Source organism: Passer domesticus, chromosome Z, assembly GCF_036417665.1.
Source record: "Passer domesticus isolate bPasDom1 chromosome Z, bPasDom1.hap1, whole genome shotgun sequence".
NCBI lineage: Eukaryota > Metazoa > Chordata > Aves > Passeriformes > Passeridae > Passer > Passer domesticus.
Window position 1 is genome coordinate 58,727,358 of NC_087512.1, and position 22,448 is coordinate 58,749,805.

The window sequence follows — 22,448 nt, forward strand, 5'->3', positions numbered from 1 at the left end:
CCCCGCCACAGTAAAAAAGCCCGGCTCAGCATCCCACCAAGCAATCTTTCCAGAAATTGAGAAAGGGACATCTGCTTTTGGGCCAACCACTCCTCATTCTGTGCGTCTACAAACCTACTGAGGGTGCACTCTGTCATCAAGTGCAACTAATCATTCCTAAGAAGACCTCTTGAATACTCTTTTTTTCTGTCTGGTAGCTGGATATCAGTCCATTGCTGCAGCTAATACCTGACAATCTAGCAAGTTTTTAATTCACCTAGGTCTTCTTACATATTTTCCTTTTACAAATAAATGCTTTGGGAGGTAATGTAGAGGTAGAGATCATCCAGTACTTTCCATCTTTTTCATACAGCTACTTGATTGCAGAAGGCAATCAAACAGAATCAACACAATTTTCCTTTGATAAATTCATGCTGACTATTCCCCATTACTTTTCTTGTATATCACATTCTTGTAAATTAAGAGGGCATACTTCCACTCACAGATCTGAGGTAGAGGTTGTCTTCCTCTCCTCTACTTCCAGAGACAGAAGTTAACACTAATTTTGTCATGGAGAACTTCACTTTGGTGAATCCCTGCTGGCCCCATGGATTTCAAAGAATGCAACTGATGTAGGCAGCTCCAAAACCTTGATTGCCCTACTGCTGCCTGCCCTTTCCTTAACTGTACTGGTGTGTGTAAAGGTGGAGGAGAAGGTGCTGACCGCAAAAACAGTGCAAAAAAAGCAGGAAAAGCCAAAAACTACCATAGAGCAGGAAAAGTGAAAGGAAGAACATAGTTTTGGAGTTCTAAAAAACTGACAGCTTGTTTATTTTTTTTATTACATTTTGTTTAACTTAACATTTATAATGACCAAGAGCATATTTATAAGTACTGCATTGGAAAAATTTGGTCTGGTCTCTTTCACAAATTTATGCACACCAAAGATGAAACATCCTATGCATATGTTTCAAATTGTTTTACTCACCTATGAATGACAGCTTAAGAAAGATTATTGAGTTATCTTTGAAGACTGTTCAAAGAGCCCTTCCTTGTGTTTTCCAGTTCATTAAGACATATTGACTCTCTTCTGTTTTTAACTGAAAGAATTTGCTATCTCACAAGTACTAAGCACTTGATATTAACAAAAAATGGGGAAGGGAATTAAATTAATGGAGTATTGTATGACTGGTTTTTGGTTAATTGATTTAATTTTTTTAGCATGACACAAATATATTGTCATTGCCTAAGACACAGCTTTCACAATTCTTCTAGTGATGTTTTTTCTATAACTAAATGGTGGTGTGACTAACCCACCCTCCCACACCCCCCCCCCCCCCCCCCCCAGTTACTGGAAAACGTTGACATTTATAAAATCCTCTGATAAATATTATTCAAATATACCATCAAGATAAAATATTTCATTAGATAGGAGGAAATAGGACTATTTCCTTTAAACAGGTAAGATATAACAAAAGTCATTCTCATTGCACAGTTTGAGTGCTGAACACTATAAAGGAAAGGTATTAAATATTATCTTGATTGTGCTGAAAATTTATTTCACTACCTATAAAAGCATGCTGAAACCCATGGACAAAATTTTCTGTATGTGAAAGCGAGAGACCTCTAGGACAAAGAAAAAAAAACCAACCCCAAAAAACCACCACAACAACAAACCCCACAAAATCCTCCTTCCCCCTCTTATAAAACAAAAAACACCCAAAAGCCCCTTGAGTCTAATCAATAAAAGACATAATGGAGTAAAGTAATTAGTCATTAAAATATGTTATGCTTTAGAGGTGGAGCATGCACCAAATGCATTCTTCCTCTAAAACTACAAAAAAAAAGTCTGAGATATATGTCACACATTCACTTTTGATTGCCCTACTAACTAAGTCCTTTACCTTAGTGGTGTAGTCCAAAGAAAACTCATGTCTTTTTGTACAATGACTTTTGCAACACTCCTCCAGAGTGTAGGCTGGAATTTCTCCATGAATAAATTGATACAGCCAGAAAAGTTGATCCACTTCACCACATCTGATTATCTGATTTCAGATATGATTATCCTCATTGCTGGAACACTCTATAGCCCTTCTTCCTTCTAACACACATCCAGTGGTATCAATATTTGCCAGTGTGGTACTGTGGTTCACAGTAATGTCCAGACTGAGATACAAAATTAGAATTTATTCATTTAGAAAAATTTACATCTAATCCTTCCCTCACTCACTCTTTTTAAATTTACTTAGAAACAAAATTAAAAACTTTAAAGATTGTCGGCAAGATGCTTTTTACTCCCAAATCTGACAAAAATGACATGGACCAAAGGGAAATGAGGATTTTCTTGAAAGTGCAGGAAACTGTGTTCCTGGCCCTTTGAGATAAGAAGTTCAGACTGAATGTTTTAAAATAATTGTGGATGATTTGATTAATTTAATGCATCTGCTGCAGTGACACAACATGCTATAAGAAAGGCACAACACCTCTGAGGATATTAAGCTATCCAGGCATCAGAAACAATAGCATAAGAAAAAGTTGTTATTTTAAAATAATCAGTTTTACTTCTGTTCATCTCCTGTATTCTTCCTAGAATAGTCCAGAAGAGAAAAAGAAAGGATCATACCAATTAAATGTTTTTGCTACTGTGTGCAGGCTTCTTGGAGATTTACAAAAGAGTCCACACCAGCAAATCCCACCCTTGGTGTTGACTTGAAAAGTAATAGTTGGGTGGACTACAATAACCATCATGTTTGGGCATGATTTGTTTTAAACTGAAATTGTTCTAGCTCAGACCACTGACAGACACCCCTCCCGCTCCGAAAAAGTATGACAAAACAACGGTGATAGTAAATATCTAACTGGTACTGATGCCTAGATTTTTGATTTTTATATATTTGTAGCTTTATAGATTTTAATATATAGTTGCATAGTTTCTAACACTTTGTCGCTTTAGCATAGTAGTTGCACTTTCTTGCATATTGTGCTACCTTCTTGGAATTCTGTTTAGTCTTGCTTTTTAGTCTAGCAAGGACACTTTGTTTTGCACCACACATTATAGACATAATGAAATGCAGGGCTAAAAGATCAAGGGGGGCTCCAATGAGGCAGAACCTAGGGGAAATTACCTAACCGCTCTTCTAATTGGACAATATTTGTTAGACATAACTAATTAATTGCTAATTAGTTGTTAATTAACCTTATAAAAATTGTACAAATCTGATTCCATGTGTGCCCATAGCCATGGGAACACCTGGAAGCTTCCATGAAGGAACTGCTTTATGTATTATCAATATTCATATTATCTGGAAAGTGTTTTTTCTTGATTCAGGCAACAGTCCCTTTCTGAGTTAATTATTAAACTATTATTATTTTTACTATTATTATTACTTACAATATAGCATATAATGATTAATAAATTATTATTACTCAGAGCCTTCTGACAATATTTTTGCACATCACAGCAGGGTCTATTAGTAAATATATTTATTTCATTTTTCACCTCAGCAATTAATACTGCTCCAATTCCTTTCTAGATAGAGTAATAATCTATAGAGAATTAATAATTTTCAAGTTGCTGTGACTGATACCATAATTAAGCAGGAGGTAACCAAGCTTTAAATGTGAGTTAATAATTTAAGGTTGCTGTTACAAAAAGTGACTGTGTCATCATACAGGTACAAAAAGTTTTGTAAAAAAGAGTACCTTCTGGAATCGACTTTCAATGATGATTGTCATGTGTGATTGCAAGGTGACAGAAAATGGTCCACCATTTCCTGCATTTTTGATAGCTGACTGTAAAAAACCTAGAAGATTAGGAAGAGTTTAAGGTGACCATATCAATTAAAAGATAATTTTTAAAATTCTTGGATAGTCTGATAGGCTATGGTATCTGTGAAATGCTTTGCATCCATATTCTTTGTTTCTATTAACATTATCCTTAGTATCAAAACCAAAGCACCAAAAGGCAGCTCTTTGGTAGACACATGCACCCCCAAATGCATTTTTTTCTCAGAAAGACTGAAAGCCTTAGTAAAGGCAGCTACAGTGAGCCTGTCAGTTCATTTCATTGTAAATTAACCTAGTATGGGAATGCAGCCAGCTGGGATGAACAGTGGCTTAGCCTCAGTATCATATACAGGAGGTATCAATCTGAGACCATGGGAAGCAGGGTATTGAAAGGGAGATAGCTAGTCAGGTCGTGGTGTTTGGAACCTGTCACATATAAGGTCATGTTCCAAGTTCATGTTTGTGATTGGACCCCGCCCTCAGAATATCCCTGTATTTTTTTATGTTCACCACACCCTCAGCTTTGGATCTTGCCCCTCAGATTGTGTAGTGTATGCATTTGTTATTTCACTATATCATATCAAAATTACCAGCAGTAATTCAGTATATATTACCTCACACCTTCCAGGCATAGTGAAAAAAAATTAAAAGTCCATTGACAATCATCAGAATAGTAATTGGCGTGAAAGTAGCAAGATTAACTACCATATCAACATTTAACCAAAGAGTTTCATTGCAGAACTGGATATCATTACAACAGTTTTTTAAGATGTCAGTTCCCCCACAAAAGGATTCTTGTGTGTTGTATGTGAGCCTCATTCATCAGAACTAAGCAGACCTTCAGCTTTCGAAATGTTGCTATGATCAGAGAACAGTCCTAAAGCTCTTTGGCAATGGCAAAAAAGCCCCACCACATGCTGCTTCCATATTCTTCAAGGATATTCTTCAGGGTCTCCTCTTACAGCTGAAAGCCTATCCAATATTTTACAACTAATGAGTTGGAAATTCTAGCTGGGATGCTGCTCCTGAATGTGTTAGCCAATGGTGGATCATCAGTGCTGAGTTCCACGGAAAAGCATTGGAGACCTTCAAGATTTAGTGAAAGAGGTTCAGAAATCCCCTGAACCTAACATAGGATGGAAATTGGACCTCCACCAGATTGCATTCCCAGAGCTTGCTGCTGCACTCTTTGTTCAGAGTGCAGAGCAGGCTCTTTGAGGATCACATAGCATATTTGAGCCAGCCAGCACTGTGCTGGAGAGCTTTATACTGTTAGAATATAAAGCACTTCCAGATTAGTTTTGGAGGAACATGCTAAAATCCAACTTGGGATTCTTTTTCTTAAAGAAAAAAAGTTTTACATGGGATGAATTCTTTATGTAAATCAGGAGGCCAAAGGGACCCATCTGTCTATTCACACTGAAAGAGTTTCTTCTTATTTTCATGTTCTTATTCTTATCCGTGAAATGGCTTGGATTTTTTTCCTCCTAATGTATAAAAAAACATTCAAAAACATACAGTGCTGTGTGAAGAGAAACCGCTTTGTACTGAAGCATGCTGGAATCTGTTAACTTTCTAGAACCAATTATCCTTCTGCCACAGTACAGTGTAAAAGCACTAAAATGACCATGCAAAGAAAATAAGTAGATGAGACTGTTATTTACTTTAAATATGTAAAGAAGAAAGTCCATTAAAATGAGGAGGTACTTATTTCCTCAATTGTACTTAACATGGTCAACAACAGAATTACTTCCTTTCACTGATCTTGTAGCAAAACATTCAGATGTGGACTTTACAAGTCAAGGCATAAAAGACTAAACAAGGGATTTTATTTGATAAGATAGTTCCCTCAGTGATTTAAAATCTGGTATTATAAAATATCCCTTTGAAATATTCTAAGAATAAGGACAGATAGAGTGTTTTGTGAAAATCTAAAATCCAGTGTGAAACAATCTACATTGTTGATGACCAGATGATTTTTTTTCATTACAATCTGGAAGATTGTAATGGAGAGGAGAGATTAACAAGATGAAGAAAAAAAATACAATTTCCTGAGGGAAACTCCCAGAGCATTAATTAGCAAATATGACTTTGTCTCCAAAACACTCAGTCTGGAATCTCAGAGTCTTTGCAGATATTTTGCCAAGCTTTATGAATTTTCAGGATGCAGCATAGATCCAAGCACTGTACAACTTTTAAAAAGATGTTAAAATGTTCTCATAACTGGACACTCAGTTTGTAGTTTGGCAATGATTTATTTTTGTCTCCAATCTTCCAGGTCATTACTCTGAAAAGCACGGTGAAGTCCTTTGCCAAATGCATAATATCTTGGTTAACAGAAAGCACAAGGCAGGTAAGCATTTCTGCAGCTTTAGAAATTGACAAGTTTCTGCAGCTTTAGAAACTGACAAGTTTAACTCTCAAATAATGTCTAAAATGGGAGGGCTAGCATTAAAGTTTTTCAAAAGCCTATGTTTCTCTATTATCTTTACCCTCTTATCCAATATTTACTGGTATCCAATCCAGCTCTGCAAGCATTATTAAAACTGTAGGTATGGGCCTGACCTAATTGGCTCATAACTCCTCCTCTTTTTCCTTCCCCCCCCCACTTCATTTAACATGTATTTCACTGGATTTATAATCTCACAGTTCACTGTCCCTGGCTGTCACCCAGTTTTCCTACCTCATGCTCTCATATGTAAGGGCAGGCCTGCAAAAAGACATAAACCATTCAGAAAACCATTTTCCAAAGCAAAGCAAACATGCTTTGCTTTGGAAATGAGATGCACAGTGTAGATGTTAGGTATATTAGGACCTATAACATGTGGAGCAGCTTACATTTAGATAAAAATTCTTATAAAATTCATATTTAAAAAATCTTTGCTTAGTAATCAATGTGACTGAATTCAGAGAACCCAAAAATATATAGAAAACAAATGCTATTTCTGCTATTAATTTTTATGCTGTGCTTCATACACGCATATTTTTTGGGTATCACTGATCAGGTGAACCCACAGACATGCTCTGAAGGCATTTGAGATCCCTATCCAGAGACAGAAATTTCACAGCCCCTTCCACCTATTATCTGGAATTATTTCAAATGTCCTGTAGATATGTCATCAGACTACTCATTCACTGAAAGACATTCCTCAAGGTTCCTGGAGAACTGTGACATGTGTTCAATAGCTTTAAGAAAGTAGCAGTAGATGGGTATTTTTCACTGGAAAAACACTATTTTCACACACCACAGTGGCTTGGGCAGTAACAGAATAATATAAGAGAGCATAAATTTGTGCTGGTAAGAAATGTACCTGATTTTTCCCAACCAGCACCGTGGACACAGGCATTATTTCACTATTTCATTATTATTGGTAAGCAAATTATATTTGAGCAGGTTTAGTCATATTTCTGAAGATTTCATCTTGTCAAAATATTACTAATACTAGAGGTTACACACTATAAAATGTCTGTGAGTTACAAAATTATGTATGTCTTGCAGCACATATACTGCTGGATGTAATAATCTCTAACAAAATTTGATACAAGGTTATTATTATGGTCTATCTGTGCCAGATTATCTAAATAACAAAAATGGTAGTATCTTTGGTAGTAAACTGGAAAATACTTCCTGTAATATTTAACCTGTGCTTATTTTTTCCATCTTACCTGTTTCCAACAGATTACTAAAGCATTATAATAATTTTTCTCCCTATCTGTGAATCTCGGCGGTAACACTCATTGATGAAAGCCAGATTCTGCCTTCAAGCACAGGTGTGAGTGAAGACCAAGACAAAGCTTTCCATCCAAAAGTAGGCACTAGAAAGGTGTAATTTGTATCTTTTATTCATAGGTCCTTCCTTGAAGGCTCTCCATTTCTCAGGGCCAGCTCTTTGCTGACCTTGTGCTTCACATTAGGGCTTTATAGCATCACTTACTTCCCGTTCTCCACACAGATACAGGATGTTTTAGAGTCCAACCCCAAAGCAGTGAAGGCCAATGCAACTAATAATTTTCTTTGAGTAGTTCTAGGAGATAAGGACTACAAGAGGCTGAATTGACACTTGTTTAAATTTAACAGAAACATTGGGGAGTTTTATGTTATTTTAAAAGTGGCCTTGTCAGTCAAATATCAAGTTAAATACTATATCAATGTAGACCATCTATTCTTGCACAGAATTAAGGCATCTCTCCCCAGTTTGTCTCCCTAGAAAGTATGATTTTCTTTATTTCTGTAGCAATCCTTACTGAAGTTCAAAATGGCACGTCATAAAGATGCTGTTTTCTTGTCATTAATACATCTCCTTACTTGCAAAACAGCAGGACAATAACATGTTGGATCATACCTGGCAGTAGTGCCACGAGGTTGATTGAGGTGATCCTTCCCCCTTTTCAGCACTATTGAGGTAGTTCTCAGGTTCTGGGTCTGGTGCTCGACTCACCACTACAAGAAAAACATGGATATATTCAGAGCAATGAAAAAAATGGACAGACTTTTCTCAGTGTTGGCTGTTGGCCAGATGAGAGGCAATGGTCACATTGAAACACAAGTAATTTCACTTCAGCAAAATAAATAATTTTTACTCTTAGTGTGGTAAGACATTGGCATGGGTTGTGTATTCTTTAGTCTCTTCTCTTGGGGACTTCAAAAATTCAACCGGACATAGTTATGGGTAACCAGGTCTACCAGGTCCCACTGAAGCAAAGTCATTAGACTGGATGATGGCCTTACGTCCCTTCCAGTCCCAACAATTATGTGGCCCTGTGGGATCAGCAGGACCCCAGAGCCCTGACCGGATACCTCAGGGATCTCTTTCTCTCCATCAAAAAAGAAAAACAGTCCTTCAGGTGGTAATCCACTGATGTAGAAACTACCCATATGAATCTCCTCAGACCTCATTCGCAACAGCTCATCTTACCAACCTCAGAGGAAAGATGTGTTGTACCTACTCATGTGCCATGCCATCTTTAGCATTTCAGAGTATTTTTTTCTGCTGATTTTCTGCTCACTACAAAATACAGCTATCCAAAATCCTGTCAGAGGCAGACTCTGCTAAGCACAAACTCTAAAATCTTGTGTCTTAATTTGCAGAAATACATTTCACTGGCCAATTTTACATCCTGCTAGTGACCATCAACACCTTAACAGCAACTGCTTAGGCTGGAAAAATCATGCTAACAGGCTTTTTTAAATTAAGTGAATAGCACAGTGTGAATGACATCCAAGGGAGAATACTCTTAATTTTATTTATTTGTACATTTTCAAACATTATTATTTTCTACTGTTGTGCACTCTGATGGGCATCCTTCTAAAAAGGAACTGCTTTGTAATTGCTAGTTTCATGTACTCTGCTAAAATACATTATTGCCAAGACAAGAAAATCAGTGATGGACTCAGCCTCAAATAACCTAGATAACTTTGAAAATTATCCTAGACCATATCTGAGACAATGAACATTCATATACTGCAGAAGATTTTCTCCTTTTTTGCTCAAAAATTTACATGTTACAGAAGCTTCATCACTGCATGTTTATACAAAGTGCTCCAGTTTGGGGCTCAAACTCCCAGAAATTTCTCATTTCAACTATACACACAAATAAATTTAAACTTGGGCCAAATCCCCCAGTTGCCAGATTTCAGGTTCTGAGTATGCATACTGCAAACTAAGAGCAATCAATTCAAACCAAAAATAGCATCCAGGTTGATTTTCATCCATAAATGCAGCAATGGAAAGATGTTGCTACATGCTTTTTTGCAAAAGAGAAGCCAGTTCAGAATAGTCATGACCTAAAAGCATTAGAAATACAGACTTTCTCACACTGAGAAAATTCCACACTACCATCTTCATGTCACATGATGATAAAATTTTAACAGCAAACATGTAGAATGGTCTGAATGGGAAAAAAAAAAGAAACAAAAAAACAACCCAATACCAACCAAAAAAATCAAAAAACCAACCAATCAAACAAAAAAGTTTCCCTGGAAGTATTCACCCCCAACACAGAAGTGTTTTCTCCTGTACTTCTTTTGAAAATACACTGCACATGAAAGTCAAGCCCAAATTGTTAAATACCTTGTAAGAAGAAAAAATATAAATCTCTGTATTCTCCCACTGAATACTGTATGTCCTTGGATAAGTTATTCACTATGCCCATGCCACAAATATTTTTTTTGTAATATGAGGGTAATACTGCAAATCCAGATATTTTAAAGTGATGTGCCAGTGATAAGCACTATATGATGACTTACTAAACAGAAATAATACTGCTATGAGTCATTGCCTTTAGTAGCCTAAGTGGAAATAGGAAATCTTCTTACTCATAGATTAAAAAAATCAAGAGGTATGATTGTGTTTTTCTAGAGAACAGGTTGCTGAATTTGGTTTTCATTAAAATTCTTTTAAGGTTCATTCACAAGACGTGAAGATTTCTGAGCAGAAACATGCTTATCCCTCACTCACAATGTTGTTATGTGAAATTCTGCAAAGCTAGGGAATGAGCACTTTATCTATTCCCTTCTCAGCCTTGCCAGAGGGCAAATCAAGCCTCCTGAGCTCAAATGACCTGGAACCACTATTTAGAGCAGCCTTTGGTCTTCTTTAGTTTAATGAAAAGGGTGAGAAATTCAAATTATGGATAGTATAAGTCTTTCTGTCTCTGTCTCTGACCCAAAACCAGAAGTAAAGTTGTTGTGACTCAGGCTTAAACAATAAGAGATTTTCTTTTAAAAAGAAAATATTTCAGCAGAAGCACATACTTTTCAAGGTAGATGTCATAGGTTAAGAAGGAAGTGAGTTTTTTGGGAGGTTGTGGTCAAACCAATCAGTACTTGGATTTGAATATTGGCACCTGGTTTGGCCACTGAAGGTATGGACTGCCTCTGAGAACTCAGGGGGTTAAAAGCAAGAACTCCCAGGAGAACTCTCTCGGTCCTGGTCTGTGAAGGAGCTCAGAGCTCCCCTGCCCAGCTGGGCCTGGCTGGGAGAGGGAAGCCGTGTGGCCGGGTGAGGGAGGCCGGAGCCTCGGGCAGAGGAGGGGGATGAAGGCCTTGCAGGATGGAAGGGTGGAGGAGCCCTGAGAAGCATCAGGCTCCAACCCCCCGGGTTGGGGGGGTTGAGAGAGAGCCAGTGCCTGTGCTGCCTTGAAATTCGATATCATGGACTGGCAGCACGGCCAGCCAGAAGGAGAAGTGGGGGATGCAGTGAGAGAAGGTTCCCGGCAGCTGTGGGAGTTCTGGGCAGACAGAGGCAAAGATTTTAACCCCTTTCTAGAATAATGGAAACCTTACAAATACTGATCCTCCTGAATCTGAATGAGGAGAGAGAGGTGAAGCAGGAGGAAATGAGCAAGTGTGATGGAAATTGGTGCACATGGGAAATGTCAGAAGAGTGAGAAGAATCCTAGGTGGGAGGAGATGATGGAGTGGCCTTGGGCTGGACTCTTTCTTGTGTGGCCATGGACAGACCCATGTTTTTTCTGTGACCCAGAGAGTGCATTTAGGGGGAGGCAATGCCTTGAAGCCAGAGAGAGCGCGGTGAAGCAGTGGCGTGAAGAGAGATGGCTGAGGAGGTTGTGGGATTCCCTCTGTCTTCAGAAAGAAGAAGATCTCTGTTCACGAGGCCCCTCGGCCCCAGGGGGTAAATTTGGGGGGGACTGGTGTCCCGAAGCTGAGAGACTGCTGTGTTTTTGGAACTGGGTGGGGCATCCTTAAAAGAGGAACCCTAAAAGCAGTTCTGGTCCATGTGCAGTGGTGAGAGCACTGGACACGGAGGGAAGAAGTCACGAGGGCCGATGTTCTCCGGGCAGTGCCACGAGTGACATGGAAACACAGGAGGTTTCAACTGTGTTTCTGGGGGAAGCCTGTGGTGCAAGGGGGGATTCCTCTCTCCCTGATGGACTTGAGAGTCGATTATCTAAGGGGTGGTGATGGACTGAAAGCTGATTATCTGAGAGATAGTGACGGGGTGGAAATCTACAGTGTTATTTCATGCTGTGGAGGAAATGGGGGGGGAGGAGGAGCAATGTATCTGGAGGGTTTTCATTCTTAGTGCTGTGTCTTTTTAGATATTGTAATTAATAAAGTTTGTTTCCTTTACTCCTAAGTTGGAGCCTGTTTTGCTCTGTTCCTGATCACATCTCACAGAAATCACTAGAGAAAGTATATTTTCATAGGGTCACTGGCATTGTGCCAGCCTCAAACCATGACAGTAGAGAATTTCAAAAGACCATAAAACAAGTGTAAAAATCTGTTGCTCAAGGCTTACTTGTGATACACTTGCACTCTAAACAAAGTTAGATAGAGGACCACATGTAGATGCTGTTCACTTTTTCCTCCCCCACACACTGACAGTTTGTCTTTGTTCCTGCTCAGCTGACTGATTTAGTTGTCTTTATTGTCCCAATAAGGTTGTCAGAAAAATATAATAATTCCTAATAATTTTGCTCTTTGAATATCAAGTTGGGAATTTCTGAATTAAAAAAAAATATTTAAAGAAAAACAAAGGGTTGGGTTCCTTTTCTTTCTGTTTGTATGGTTGTTTTTGGAGTTTTTCTGTTGTTTCGTTTTGTATTTTTGTTTGGTTGGAGTTTGTTGTTTGTTGCTGTTTCTTTTTCTGAACACAATGGTCATATGGCTTTGCACAGAAACAGCTTCAGTGCAAAGTGCTTGTACCAGCTCTGATCTAACCAGATGTTTGTCTTTGAAAAGTTACCACCTTTGAGGCTGTTGTATTAATGAATCCCAAATGGTAAATAGTGCACTGTCCACCATGGAGAGAATCAGTTTTTTGAAAAATTCAGAGCAGATAGGCCAGAAAGAAGAATAAACTTGTTGGTAAATGTTCCTTGTTGGTAAATGACATGGCTTGTTTTTCCCAGTTACTCCTGATCTCTTGTATGCTCAATGTGTTCCTCTGTGTTTGACAGTGTATTCAACAAGCAACATGTTTCATGAGACTACCTAGAGTTATGACAACATTGAGGTGCTTGATATATTTATCTCATAATAAAAGCATGCCAGCCTATCAAAAAGAGATGTGTTGGAAGATAATTTGAAGACTCCTGTTAAAACAGAAGCTGTATAATAGCTTTCCTGGATTACCTTGTTGCTTAGGGATGCACTCATTAATTGCCATGCTGGTGCTAGGTGCTGTAAAGGGAAGCCCAGAAGGACAGGGAGTGAGATATGCATCAAAGACAATGGAGACCAAGTTTTGGCAACTGACATTATGGGGTAACTGATCGGCATTTCTATTTATTTAGAAGAACTTTAGAAAAGCTTATTCATTTGTATCTGCCCTCTAAAATGGAAAGCAGTTAGTGCATTCAAATGAGTAATTCTTTCATTTGCAGGTGAAAATATAAAGCAGAATTTCATTATTTGAAAATTTTTAACCAGTGCCTTCCATTAATCAATGAAAAATCTGGTAGTCTATTTTTTAAGCATATTTTGGCTCACATTTCTAAATGACATATTTTTTGTATTTATATACTTTTTAATAGAAAATATTTTCAATAATCTGGAGTTTTATTTAATCGTTGTCTTGTTTCTTTCCATTTGTTTCAAAGTGAGAACACACAGCAGGAGAACTACTATATTTGTCCCTGTAAAACACTCTACATATATGTAATTTTTCTTTTCTGGCTAAGGAGATGTATGCTTCAAATTAAATCAACCTTTTCTCTTTGAAAGGCTCTCTATAGGATTATGTGCTGTGTGTTTCTGGCTGTAGCTTCTCTTGCTAAAAGGTAACAGGTGTAAATGATATTCACACATTGGACTAATTTAGAGTTCTCTAGGTCTTCCATCTTAAGACCTTGGGTTACCTAAGAAACAGCTAGAAGCCACTCATGGGTCTGTGCAAACTTTTGTTCATATAAGTACATCAGTTAAAAGTGTGATTTTTTTGTGTGTGTGTTTTTCTTGCAAAATTTCTTTTCTGTCAACATTTCTACCACAGACAAGATTTTATAAGCAGGAAGGTGCTTTTGTTTGTTTCTATGCCTGTTAAAGGAAAACCATCACTTCTACGTTTTTCCTTGTATATTCTGTATCTATTAAGAGATTTTCCAGATTTTCCGTGTCTAGTTACATGAGCTGCAGGCAGACGTTTTTGCTTCTTTCTTTAGTGATGCAAATTCTTAAAAGTTTGGTGGGTTTTTTTGCTTTGTTTGTTTGTTTGTTTGTTTTGTTTTGTTTTGTTTTTCCCCCCTATTTAGTATGGTGCAAATCATTTTGAGAGTAAGAAAAAAAAAATCAATTATTTACTTTGCTCTGCAGAAGAGACACAGAACTGATGGAAGCACTGTTCACTATACACTAACAATTCATGAAAAATTTAGGTACAAACCAAATATAGTTTATTAATAAAACTGAACCAATTTACACTGCTTAACTGCAGTGAACATCAAAATGTCCTTCTGTGCCCTCTTAAAAAGCCTGTACCACCTCTACATGATTTTCTTGCATTTCCTTTGACTGTAACTGTCTGAAAGCAAGTCTGATTTCACATTATGCACCAACATGCTTTCCTATTGTGTTCACAGGTATAAATGCTGCAATACCATGCTCAGTTGTTGCCTGTAAACTCCACTCTAGGCAGAAGACATCACTACTACCACAGTAAAAATCACTATCAGTTTTGCAGTCTGCAGATAAGTAGGAAGATTGCTGATGAACCTGCACTGTCACTTGCATTCAGTGTAACGTAACTAAAGTGTAAAGTAATTAACTGTAACGTTAGTTTGAAACCATGACATCACCTAAGTAATAATATTATGAAATAATAAAAATATTAATTGAAACTAATTAAACCAACAGTCAGGAAAGATTATATATAAAGGTGGCATGTACGAGTGTTGTATTGCTTGGAGTGATCATAAAAACTCTTTATATCCCTTCTAAATCTGGACAAACTTAAACACTAAATAAAATCAGCCTAGAGTGGTGTTGGAGGTTGGGTTTTACTTTCCTTATTACTTGTGGAGTTTTTTCCCACTGAGTTGCTAAGAAGCACTGATGACTGGGTGGTTGAGGCAGCGGGAGGGGGAACTCTGCTTTCTGGGAGTTTCTGGCAGTGAGACAGAGATACCGTGAGAATAGAGGCAGGAAAAAAAGACAAGGGTTGGGGCAGCTGGGGGTTCTCTCTCTCTGGGCTTCAGAGCAGGACAGTCAGACCCACAGCCTGGGGAAAGGAATTCTCTGCCACCACCATAATCCAGATGGGAGCTGCCTTTCTTCTGCTGCTGGGCCTCACATTCCCTGCCCTGCTGGGGCATCGCGCAGTTCCAACTGCTGCCATAGAGCTTCTGACATATTTTGTCCACCATCCTGGAATTTCTGCTCCTCCCTGCCCTTACAGCTTGCTGCTTCCGAGGGTCCTGCTGGGACACTGGGATCTACTGCCCCAGGGGTTTGTGAAGCAAAGCCTCTCCTTCTATCCCATCGCCAATGGGTCAAGCCGCCATAGCCGCGCGCTCCCCGACCTCGCACCACAGCGCCCCCTGCAGCCCCGGGGGAGTCACTGCACCTGCCCTGCCCAGTGGGAGCCACCAGGGGCTGCCGGCTGTGACCGGAACTGCACCAAGGGGAAAGTGCATGCGGCCAAGAAGGCTGGGACTGGGGTTCTGGTTCTGTTTGGTGTTAATGCCGTTGTTGTTGTTGTTTTGTTTGCCTTGTTATATATATTAGTAAAGAACTGTTATTGCTATTCCCATATGTTTGCCTGAGAGCCCCTTAATTTCAAAATTATGACAATTTGGAGGGAGGGCATAGACATTCTCCATTCCAAGGGAGGCTCCTGCCTTCCTTACCAGACACCTGTATTTCAAACCAAGACAAGTGGGTGTCATCTAGAATGGAGACAGATTCTCTGTAGTTAGAAATAAAATTAGAAGTTGTTCCTATATGGATAGAGACTGGCCATTGCAAAATATGCATGGCTGAGTTGGCAAATGAGGTAGACTCAAATGCTGGAAACCTCAAAGACATGCAACCTTGTCACATGATAGATTCACAGGAGCCATCTGCAAACCAGTATGCCCCTAAAGGATGCATAAAGCAGAGCTCAAAAATAAGAAAAGTAGCCCGTCATTCATAGTTGAAAATCATATTAGATCTTTGTAGAGATCTGGTGAGCAAGAACCACAGTGTAACTTTGACAGAGGGTCTGAAGTATAATTGTGAGTTACAGCTTTGATCATTGTTCATCAGTGCCATTGATCTCCAACTCCAAGTTAACTTCCTCTTCCCCATTAAAAATAGTACAAAAGGAAGTTATGATATAGTCCTCTGTCAACTCTATGAATAAAAAACCCCCGTTATATAAGAAAAACACCAGTCAATGTCTTGTAATACAAAGTTACTGGATATTTGGAAGAAAGCCTTTCTCAGATTATTCTCCCTGACCCCTTTGATATTAAAAACATAATTATGAATGGGGGGAAGAACTTGAATATAGGCTTTTAAAGTGAATACCCCAATCCTTTTGAGTTCTTCATCTAGTTTGATACACATTTTAAAGGTGAACCTCAATTACCAAAACTGCAAGTCTATCCATCATCTCAGATTTTGTTTGATTACTTTTTTATTTTAATATAGTAGACTTTTTTAAATTTAAAGAGCTTTTTTCTTTTTCTTTTATTTTTGTCTTCTTAGTTTCTTTTTTTTTTTTTTGGTGGTGGTGGGGGGGGGGGCTGTTTTTGTTTTTCAATCAAATACTGTGCTTTGAAGACCCTCGGAGCTATACAGGCAAAACAAACCTTTCAATGACTTTTAAAAAATTGCTTTTCATGTGTATATTGTGGCTGTAATTCTGTGTCCCAAAATTCACCACACAATCACATCTTAATTATTGAACTGTATTTCTTATAAAATCAGTACAGATGTGGAACTCATATATGTTCAAAACGTAGTGGATCTTCCTCCACCCAGTCCATGGGAACCCAAGAGGAACTGTCATGGGAAAAGGAGGTTGAGGAAATGCAAGGAGAATCAGTGTTTCAGGAAGTGTTTTTAAATATAAGTAATCTATGTTTCAAAATTATAAGTTTCTCTTTTGGTAAGTAGTAATACACAGTTAAGTACTGATCATGCAGCAGTACTTAACTAATACCATAAGCTACAAGACAAACTGAAAAATTAAGAAAGAAAGGCAACAAAAACCTCTTCTTTAAAAACATCCATGTCACATGTATTTCTCCATTGTGTTCCAACCAGTTTTCCACAATTCTGGTTGCTATTGGCTTAAGTGCACAAGAAATTAACCTCTGTTATCTCAGAGTTGTTGTGTAAGTGCTAAATTTGTCTTCTTACTAAATCCCTATTTTTATTTTCCTATATAAATAAAAATTATGTAAGAGGTTATTTTTGTAATTGATTGAGAAAGCTTCCACAATGTTCAGCTTGCAATAGTATCTTTCTAAATGCAAATGCTATTTTTCCTAGGATTTTGTCTCCTATGAATTTTTAAATAATCTAATATATTCATGAGAAGTGAATAAAATCACTGCTTTTCCAATGGAGTCATATGTTAACATGAATCACATCTTTCCTGACTTGCATATCAGTTTTAGGGGTTGGACTTCATAATTGGTCCAATTATAAATACACTTGACAATCAGTTCCTGGAACTTTCAAATAACGCCAATATGTCTGGTTTTATTCAGTTCCAAGTTCTCAGTTGTACCTGACCAAAAAATTACCTGCCAGCAATATCAGACCTTTCATGCCATTCTCTTCTGTTGCAGTTTGTGCTTTATGTTTATTTTATTAAATAGTTAGAAATTGTTAAATGGTCTGTTCTGTTATCCACCATGTTTTCCCCAAGCTGGTTCCTTCCTAAGTTGTGCCCTCACTTCCAGCTGTCCATCAAGGTGTGCCCTCCAGATGCTTCCCTGCCTATCAAGGCAACCCCGCCCCTTCTTCCCTGCCTGTCAAGGCAACCCTGCCCCTTGGTCAGGAACATTCCCTGCCATTCATTCCCCTAACTGAGCCTTCTCTCCTCCCTTATCCTGGTTGGTTGTTACCCCAAAACTCTACCTTGAGTGTTACCCTATTGGTTATACAGTTATATCCACACCCCTGCTCTGCTTCACAAAGGCACTTGGGGCTCTGCTCATTCTGGCGCTTCTGACTTTATTAAAGTTTGTTGGAACATCAAGACTGGAGAGTCTCCTCTTGCTTCTCTGCCCAGTCCCTGCCCTGCCTTGTAGGAGTGTCACCTTTCTGTGTAGAGCTTAGATACCTCTAAGGTTCTGCCTGTGGCTTCATCCCAGCCAGGGGAGTTCCTCACATTCGTCGCTCCACCAGAACAGAGAGGTAGCCTGGGCTCCAGTGTGCAGTGGCACCCACAAATTAAAATGAGATTCTTTCCTGAAACCAAAATCTTCCAATATTCTTTTCATGAGCTGTTGAATTTACTGTTCACGTCTTTCTTTTACAATACAGATTAAGTGTGGATCCAGAGCTCAGTTTCAAAGGGGCCCTCCAAATGGTACATTTTATATATAATAGCATGCATTCACACTGCAAATACAATATCCATCTGGGCCTTTTATGGGCTTAAGTTATCCATCATAATTACTTGCACCATGTGAAAAGAATCCATCTCTACTGATCTGAAGTGGGGAAGAGATTATTAACCCTACTTATGAAATCTAGCAAATTAATTACATTACATCACATCATAAAAAACAAATTCTCAGCTAATGACATCAATGTGTTGGACTAATCTTTTCTAGCTAAATAATAGGGCAGGGGAATGACAGAACATCAAACATGATCTCTTTATCAAAGAGGAGAGAGCCCTATAGAAGTCGCAAGGAAATTTCCAAACTACTAGATTTGAAGTTTTGGTACATCATGGATTAGTTCTGCAGTGATAGAAATGTAACTAGGGGATGAGCTGTGTAAGAACCCCAGGTCAGGGAGTTCGGAGAAGCTCTTCTGAAATCAAAGCTGCATCACTCCAGGGAAGTTGTTTTAGGACACTGCAAGTGCAGTTTGATTTGGGGCTGACCCACCTTCCCATCTCTTTCCACAAAACCAGTAAAAACACATGTACCAACGCGTATTTGTACAAAGTGTAATTTTTAAAATAAGTATCTGTCACAGCCTCCAAAAGCAATAAAGAATTGGAATGTTTGAGGCAATCAGTCACATATAATGTCAGTTAAGGTGTTGTGTAGTCTATATCCAGAGTCCACAATGGAGTGCAGTGCAAAATATTGAGTGCAACAGTGGCAAAAGTATTGTGCAGACAGATGAAGTAATCTCCAAATCCAGATACACAGCTGTACTGTGCTATCCACAACAAGTGGATGGGGACTGCTGTAACTCCTAGACTTCAGCTGGACAGTCCTATATCACCCTTCCTTATAGCCATAGCTTTAGATATTTAAAGCTGGATTTGTCAAACAAGCCAGAAATAAGCTTCTAGTACTGAAGGAGGTCTTTAAGACTTGCAAAGTCTCTTACTTCCTTTAAAACAGATATAAAATCTGTCCATATTATGCAGATGTCATGAGATCCAGAAAAAGAAAAAAGGTGAAGAATATCCGTATTCATGCCTGAAGAGCTGAACGTCATTGGTTCTTCCAGAACACAGCTGCAGCGTAATGCCGCCTCCTCAGACCAGACTTTGGCTGTAAAAACCTTTTATGTTAAGAAATCACAGTACCGCCACCCTCTTTTCCCCATTTTGATGGGCTCATGGAAGACCTTGAGGTACTCCCATCGCGAATTGTTTATATAGGAGAAGACAAAATGAAAGGTTTGTTCACTTTTTCTTCTGGTCTTTTGTCATCTCTCTCATGCTGTTCCGTGCTTTTGACCCAAAGGCTCCTGGCTACAAAATAATCATAATCTGCCTAGGCAGATTCTTCAGACCCTCAGGTAGGACAGGATAGTTGCTAAATCTGGAGGAGCTAGCAACGTGCCAACAAAGAAATTTGGGGCCTGAACGAATTTTCAGTTTAAACTCAAAACACAGAGTGTTTTGTGTTTTGAAAACTCACAGTGACATTTAGCAGCTAGGAGCCAGAAACTGTTTTTTGTTTAAATGCATTTAGTTGACTAAAGTATTTATCTGTTTTATATATCAGGTCTCATGGGATTTCCCAAAGTGCCTAACAATTTTATTTACCAAATTCCCATTGAAGTTTGGACCTTAGGAGTCACTGATTTTCAGTAAGACTTACAAAAATAAGTCTAACTGAAAAACTTACCATGTTTTTAATGAACTTGCAAGTTTTAATGAATAGCAATGCAATTTTGGAGTCTTCTTGTCTGGAAGCAAAGCTGGTCTGTAAATCATTAGACCATTAATAGCTGTTTCTTTGCCTTTCATTCTAAGTATGGTAATAATTAGGTGTTTTGCAAAGCATAAGAAAATATATGTCATCATATTCAGAATATTCTTGTAGTGAGAATTCTAAAGCTATCATAGATGATATACAGACAACAATGTGTTCATAGTGAACCAGATTTCTAAGAGAGCTTAGTTTCCAAGCCCAAAATCACAAACTTTAATAGAGGAAACAACAGTGGCCTGCAAATCACCAGAAATTAAAGGGAGATATTTCTCCTGTGCTGGAAAAATTCTAGATCCTTGCTGAATTGCAAATCCTTAAAACTTAACATGATTTAAAATTCTTGATCAATGCTCTTTCTATGTACTTGGTTTTGTTGTTACAGTTGAATATGCTTGAGAATTAAAGTCCTCACAATATTTGAAGAAAAAAAAGTGTTAAAACCCATGAAAATCATTGTAGGTAAGCTGTATTTATTTACTGTTGGTAAAAATTTTGTGACTCTTCTTGTTGCTACAGGAGACTGATGCTACAGAGGTGGAGGCTTAGGGTGACTGCTACTTTCTAGGTAGCAGTAGGATAGTATACAGCACTCTGCCTCCTTGTCCTGATTGTGTGACTCACATCACACATCCCTTGCGGCCCCTCAAGCACAGAAGTGATGGGTTTTATTCCAGCCTGTGTCCCTGCTGTTTTATGTCACCCTCAACTTTATCCCCATCTTTGTGCTAATGGATGCAGCAGAACACATTCAAACCATAGATTTGACATTTGGTCTTCCTAGCGATTTTTTTTAGGATTGGGAATTATAATATATTTATGGAACTCTTATGGTTTGAAAACTACATTTGGGATTAAAGTAGAAGGTGATAGAAGAAAAAAAGACCACAGCAAAGATGGTTTTCACCTTTAACTGTGAATATCTTTGAACTGGTTGAGCTAGATTGGTTTCTCCACCAAAATTCCATGCAGTTGAACTGTTCATTAAAGGCACTTCTTAAGAAGTTGAAGGAAAATTACATGGGAAGTCTTCAAAATGGTGCAGTCTTTTCAGAAAGGCTTGATGAAACTCTGCCTTTCTCTAGCACAACCAGTATGTGAACATTATAACACATTTCAAAAAAAAACCAAAAAAAAAAAAACAACCAACCAAAAACCAAAAAACCCAAACAAACCAACAACAGACAAAAAACCAAACCAACCCCCCAGAGAAACTCCAAATGAAAAGCCCTCAAAATCCTGAAGTAAACTCATATCGGAAAACTTTCTATGCCATGATAAGCAAATTCATCAGAGCTTTTCAGACTGAATGCGTAATATTCTCAAAAGAACAATTCTCATGACAAGTTACAGAAGTAATTTTTTTTTTAATCTGCGCTGGGGTCTGCTGGAAAAATGCCAGCTGGAAGTGCAAGAGGCTGGGACAAAGCAGGAACTCTGTATCCCAATATATGTAAGGAGCTGGAGTTCGTAGTGTAAATCTATCTTCCAGCACACTTCATTAAGAAATGGCCTCATAGTGGTGGTAAAAACTAAAAAAACTCAGGTTTTTTCCTAGATCCAGGAACCAGGAATGAGCTGTGCAAAGCCTGTGTGAATGGCATCCTACTCCAGGACTGTGCTTGACTAATTCAATATACTTTTTTGTGTGTTCTGTCAGTTCTATTCATTTACTAAGTTCTTGATCGATTAATTCAAATTATCTGTTGTGAGTTTCTTCTTCAAGGTGGAGGTAGGTGTGAAGGTGAGCAGTTGTTAGATTTTTTTTGGTTTACAACTGCTAAACTGCATTTGAGTATGTATATATCTTGGCTTTGTGAATTGCCTAGAGTACTCCTTTTTTTCTCAAAAAATCAATTTCAGAATATTTTTCAGATATTTATAACACACAGCAGCATCTCTCACCAAATTATGGCAATCTGTGATGGGGTACGTTTTGCATTTCCTCTTAATTTTAAAACCATGAAAATAAGCTTGAGGGAAGACTGGATATGCTCAGTGAGTACAGAAGAATATTAAGTCATGAAAAATATAAGTTTCCAATCACATGGAAAGCGCTTTCACCAGTAATTATCTCAGGGCTGAAATGGGTAAACCAGTGCTATCTGGGTCAATTTTGATCTAATCTTAATAAATTCTGAGCTTAAAATGACAATTTTGGCCCATGCTTCTGTCTGGAAACAAGTATTTTTCAAAATCTCAATATTTTTATTCTGTGTATATGAAAGCAATGGTCATAATTTTTGTTTTCATTCTTCCGTTTTTATCCACCAAAATTTGGTTTTTTCTCTCATACCCATCTTTACATAGCATGGACTTCCTTCAGAAATCTTCTACTACATGGGAATGAAATCAGTAAACTTTGGAACAGGTTTATG

General features: G+C 38.2%; 1 long non-coding RNA gene across 3 annotated transcripts in view; it reads right to left on the reverse strand.

Moving 5' to 3' along the window:
• LOC135290959 (uncharacterized) overlaps nt 1–17,601 on the reverse strand; it is a 39,032-nt gene extending 21,431 nt beyond the window's left edge. The window contains exons 1-2 of one of the 3 annotated variants that reach the window (XR_010353791.1): nt 17,464–17,601; nt 8,109–8,206 (exon numbers count right to left, since the gene is read on the reverse strand). This is a non-coding gene — a long non-coding RNA (uncharacterized LOC135290959). Of the gene's footprint in view, nt 1–8,108; nt 8,207–12,862; nt 15,248–17,463 lie in introns of those variants that run through there. The other 2 variants (XR_010353790.1, XR_010353792.1) reach the window with 2 other exon arrangements.
• Nucleotides 17,602–22,448: the final 4,847 nt, after the last annotated feature.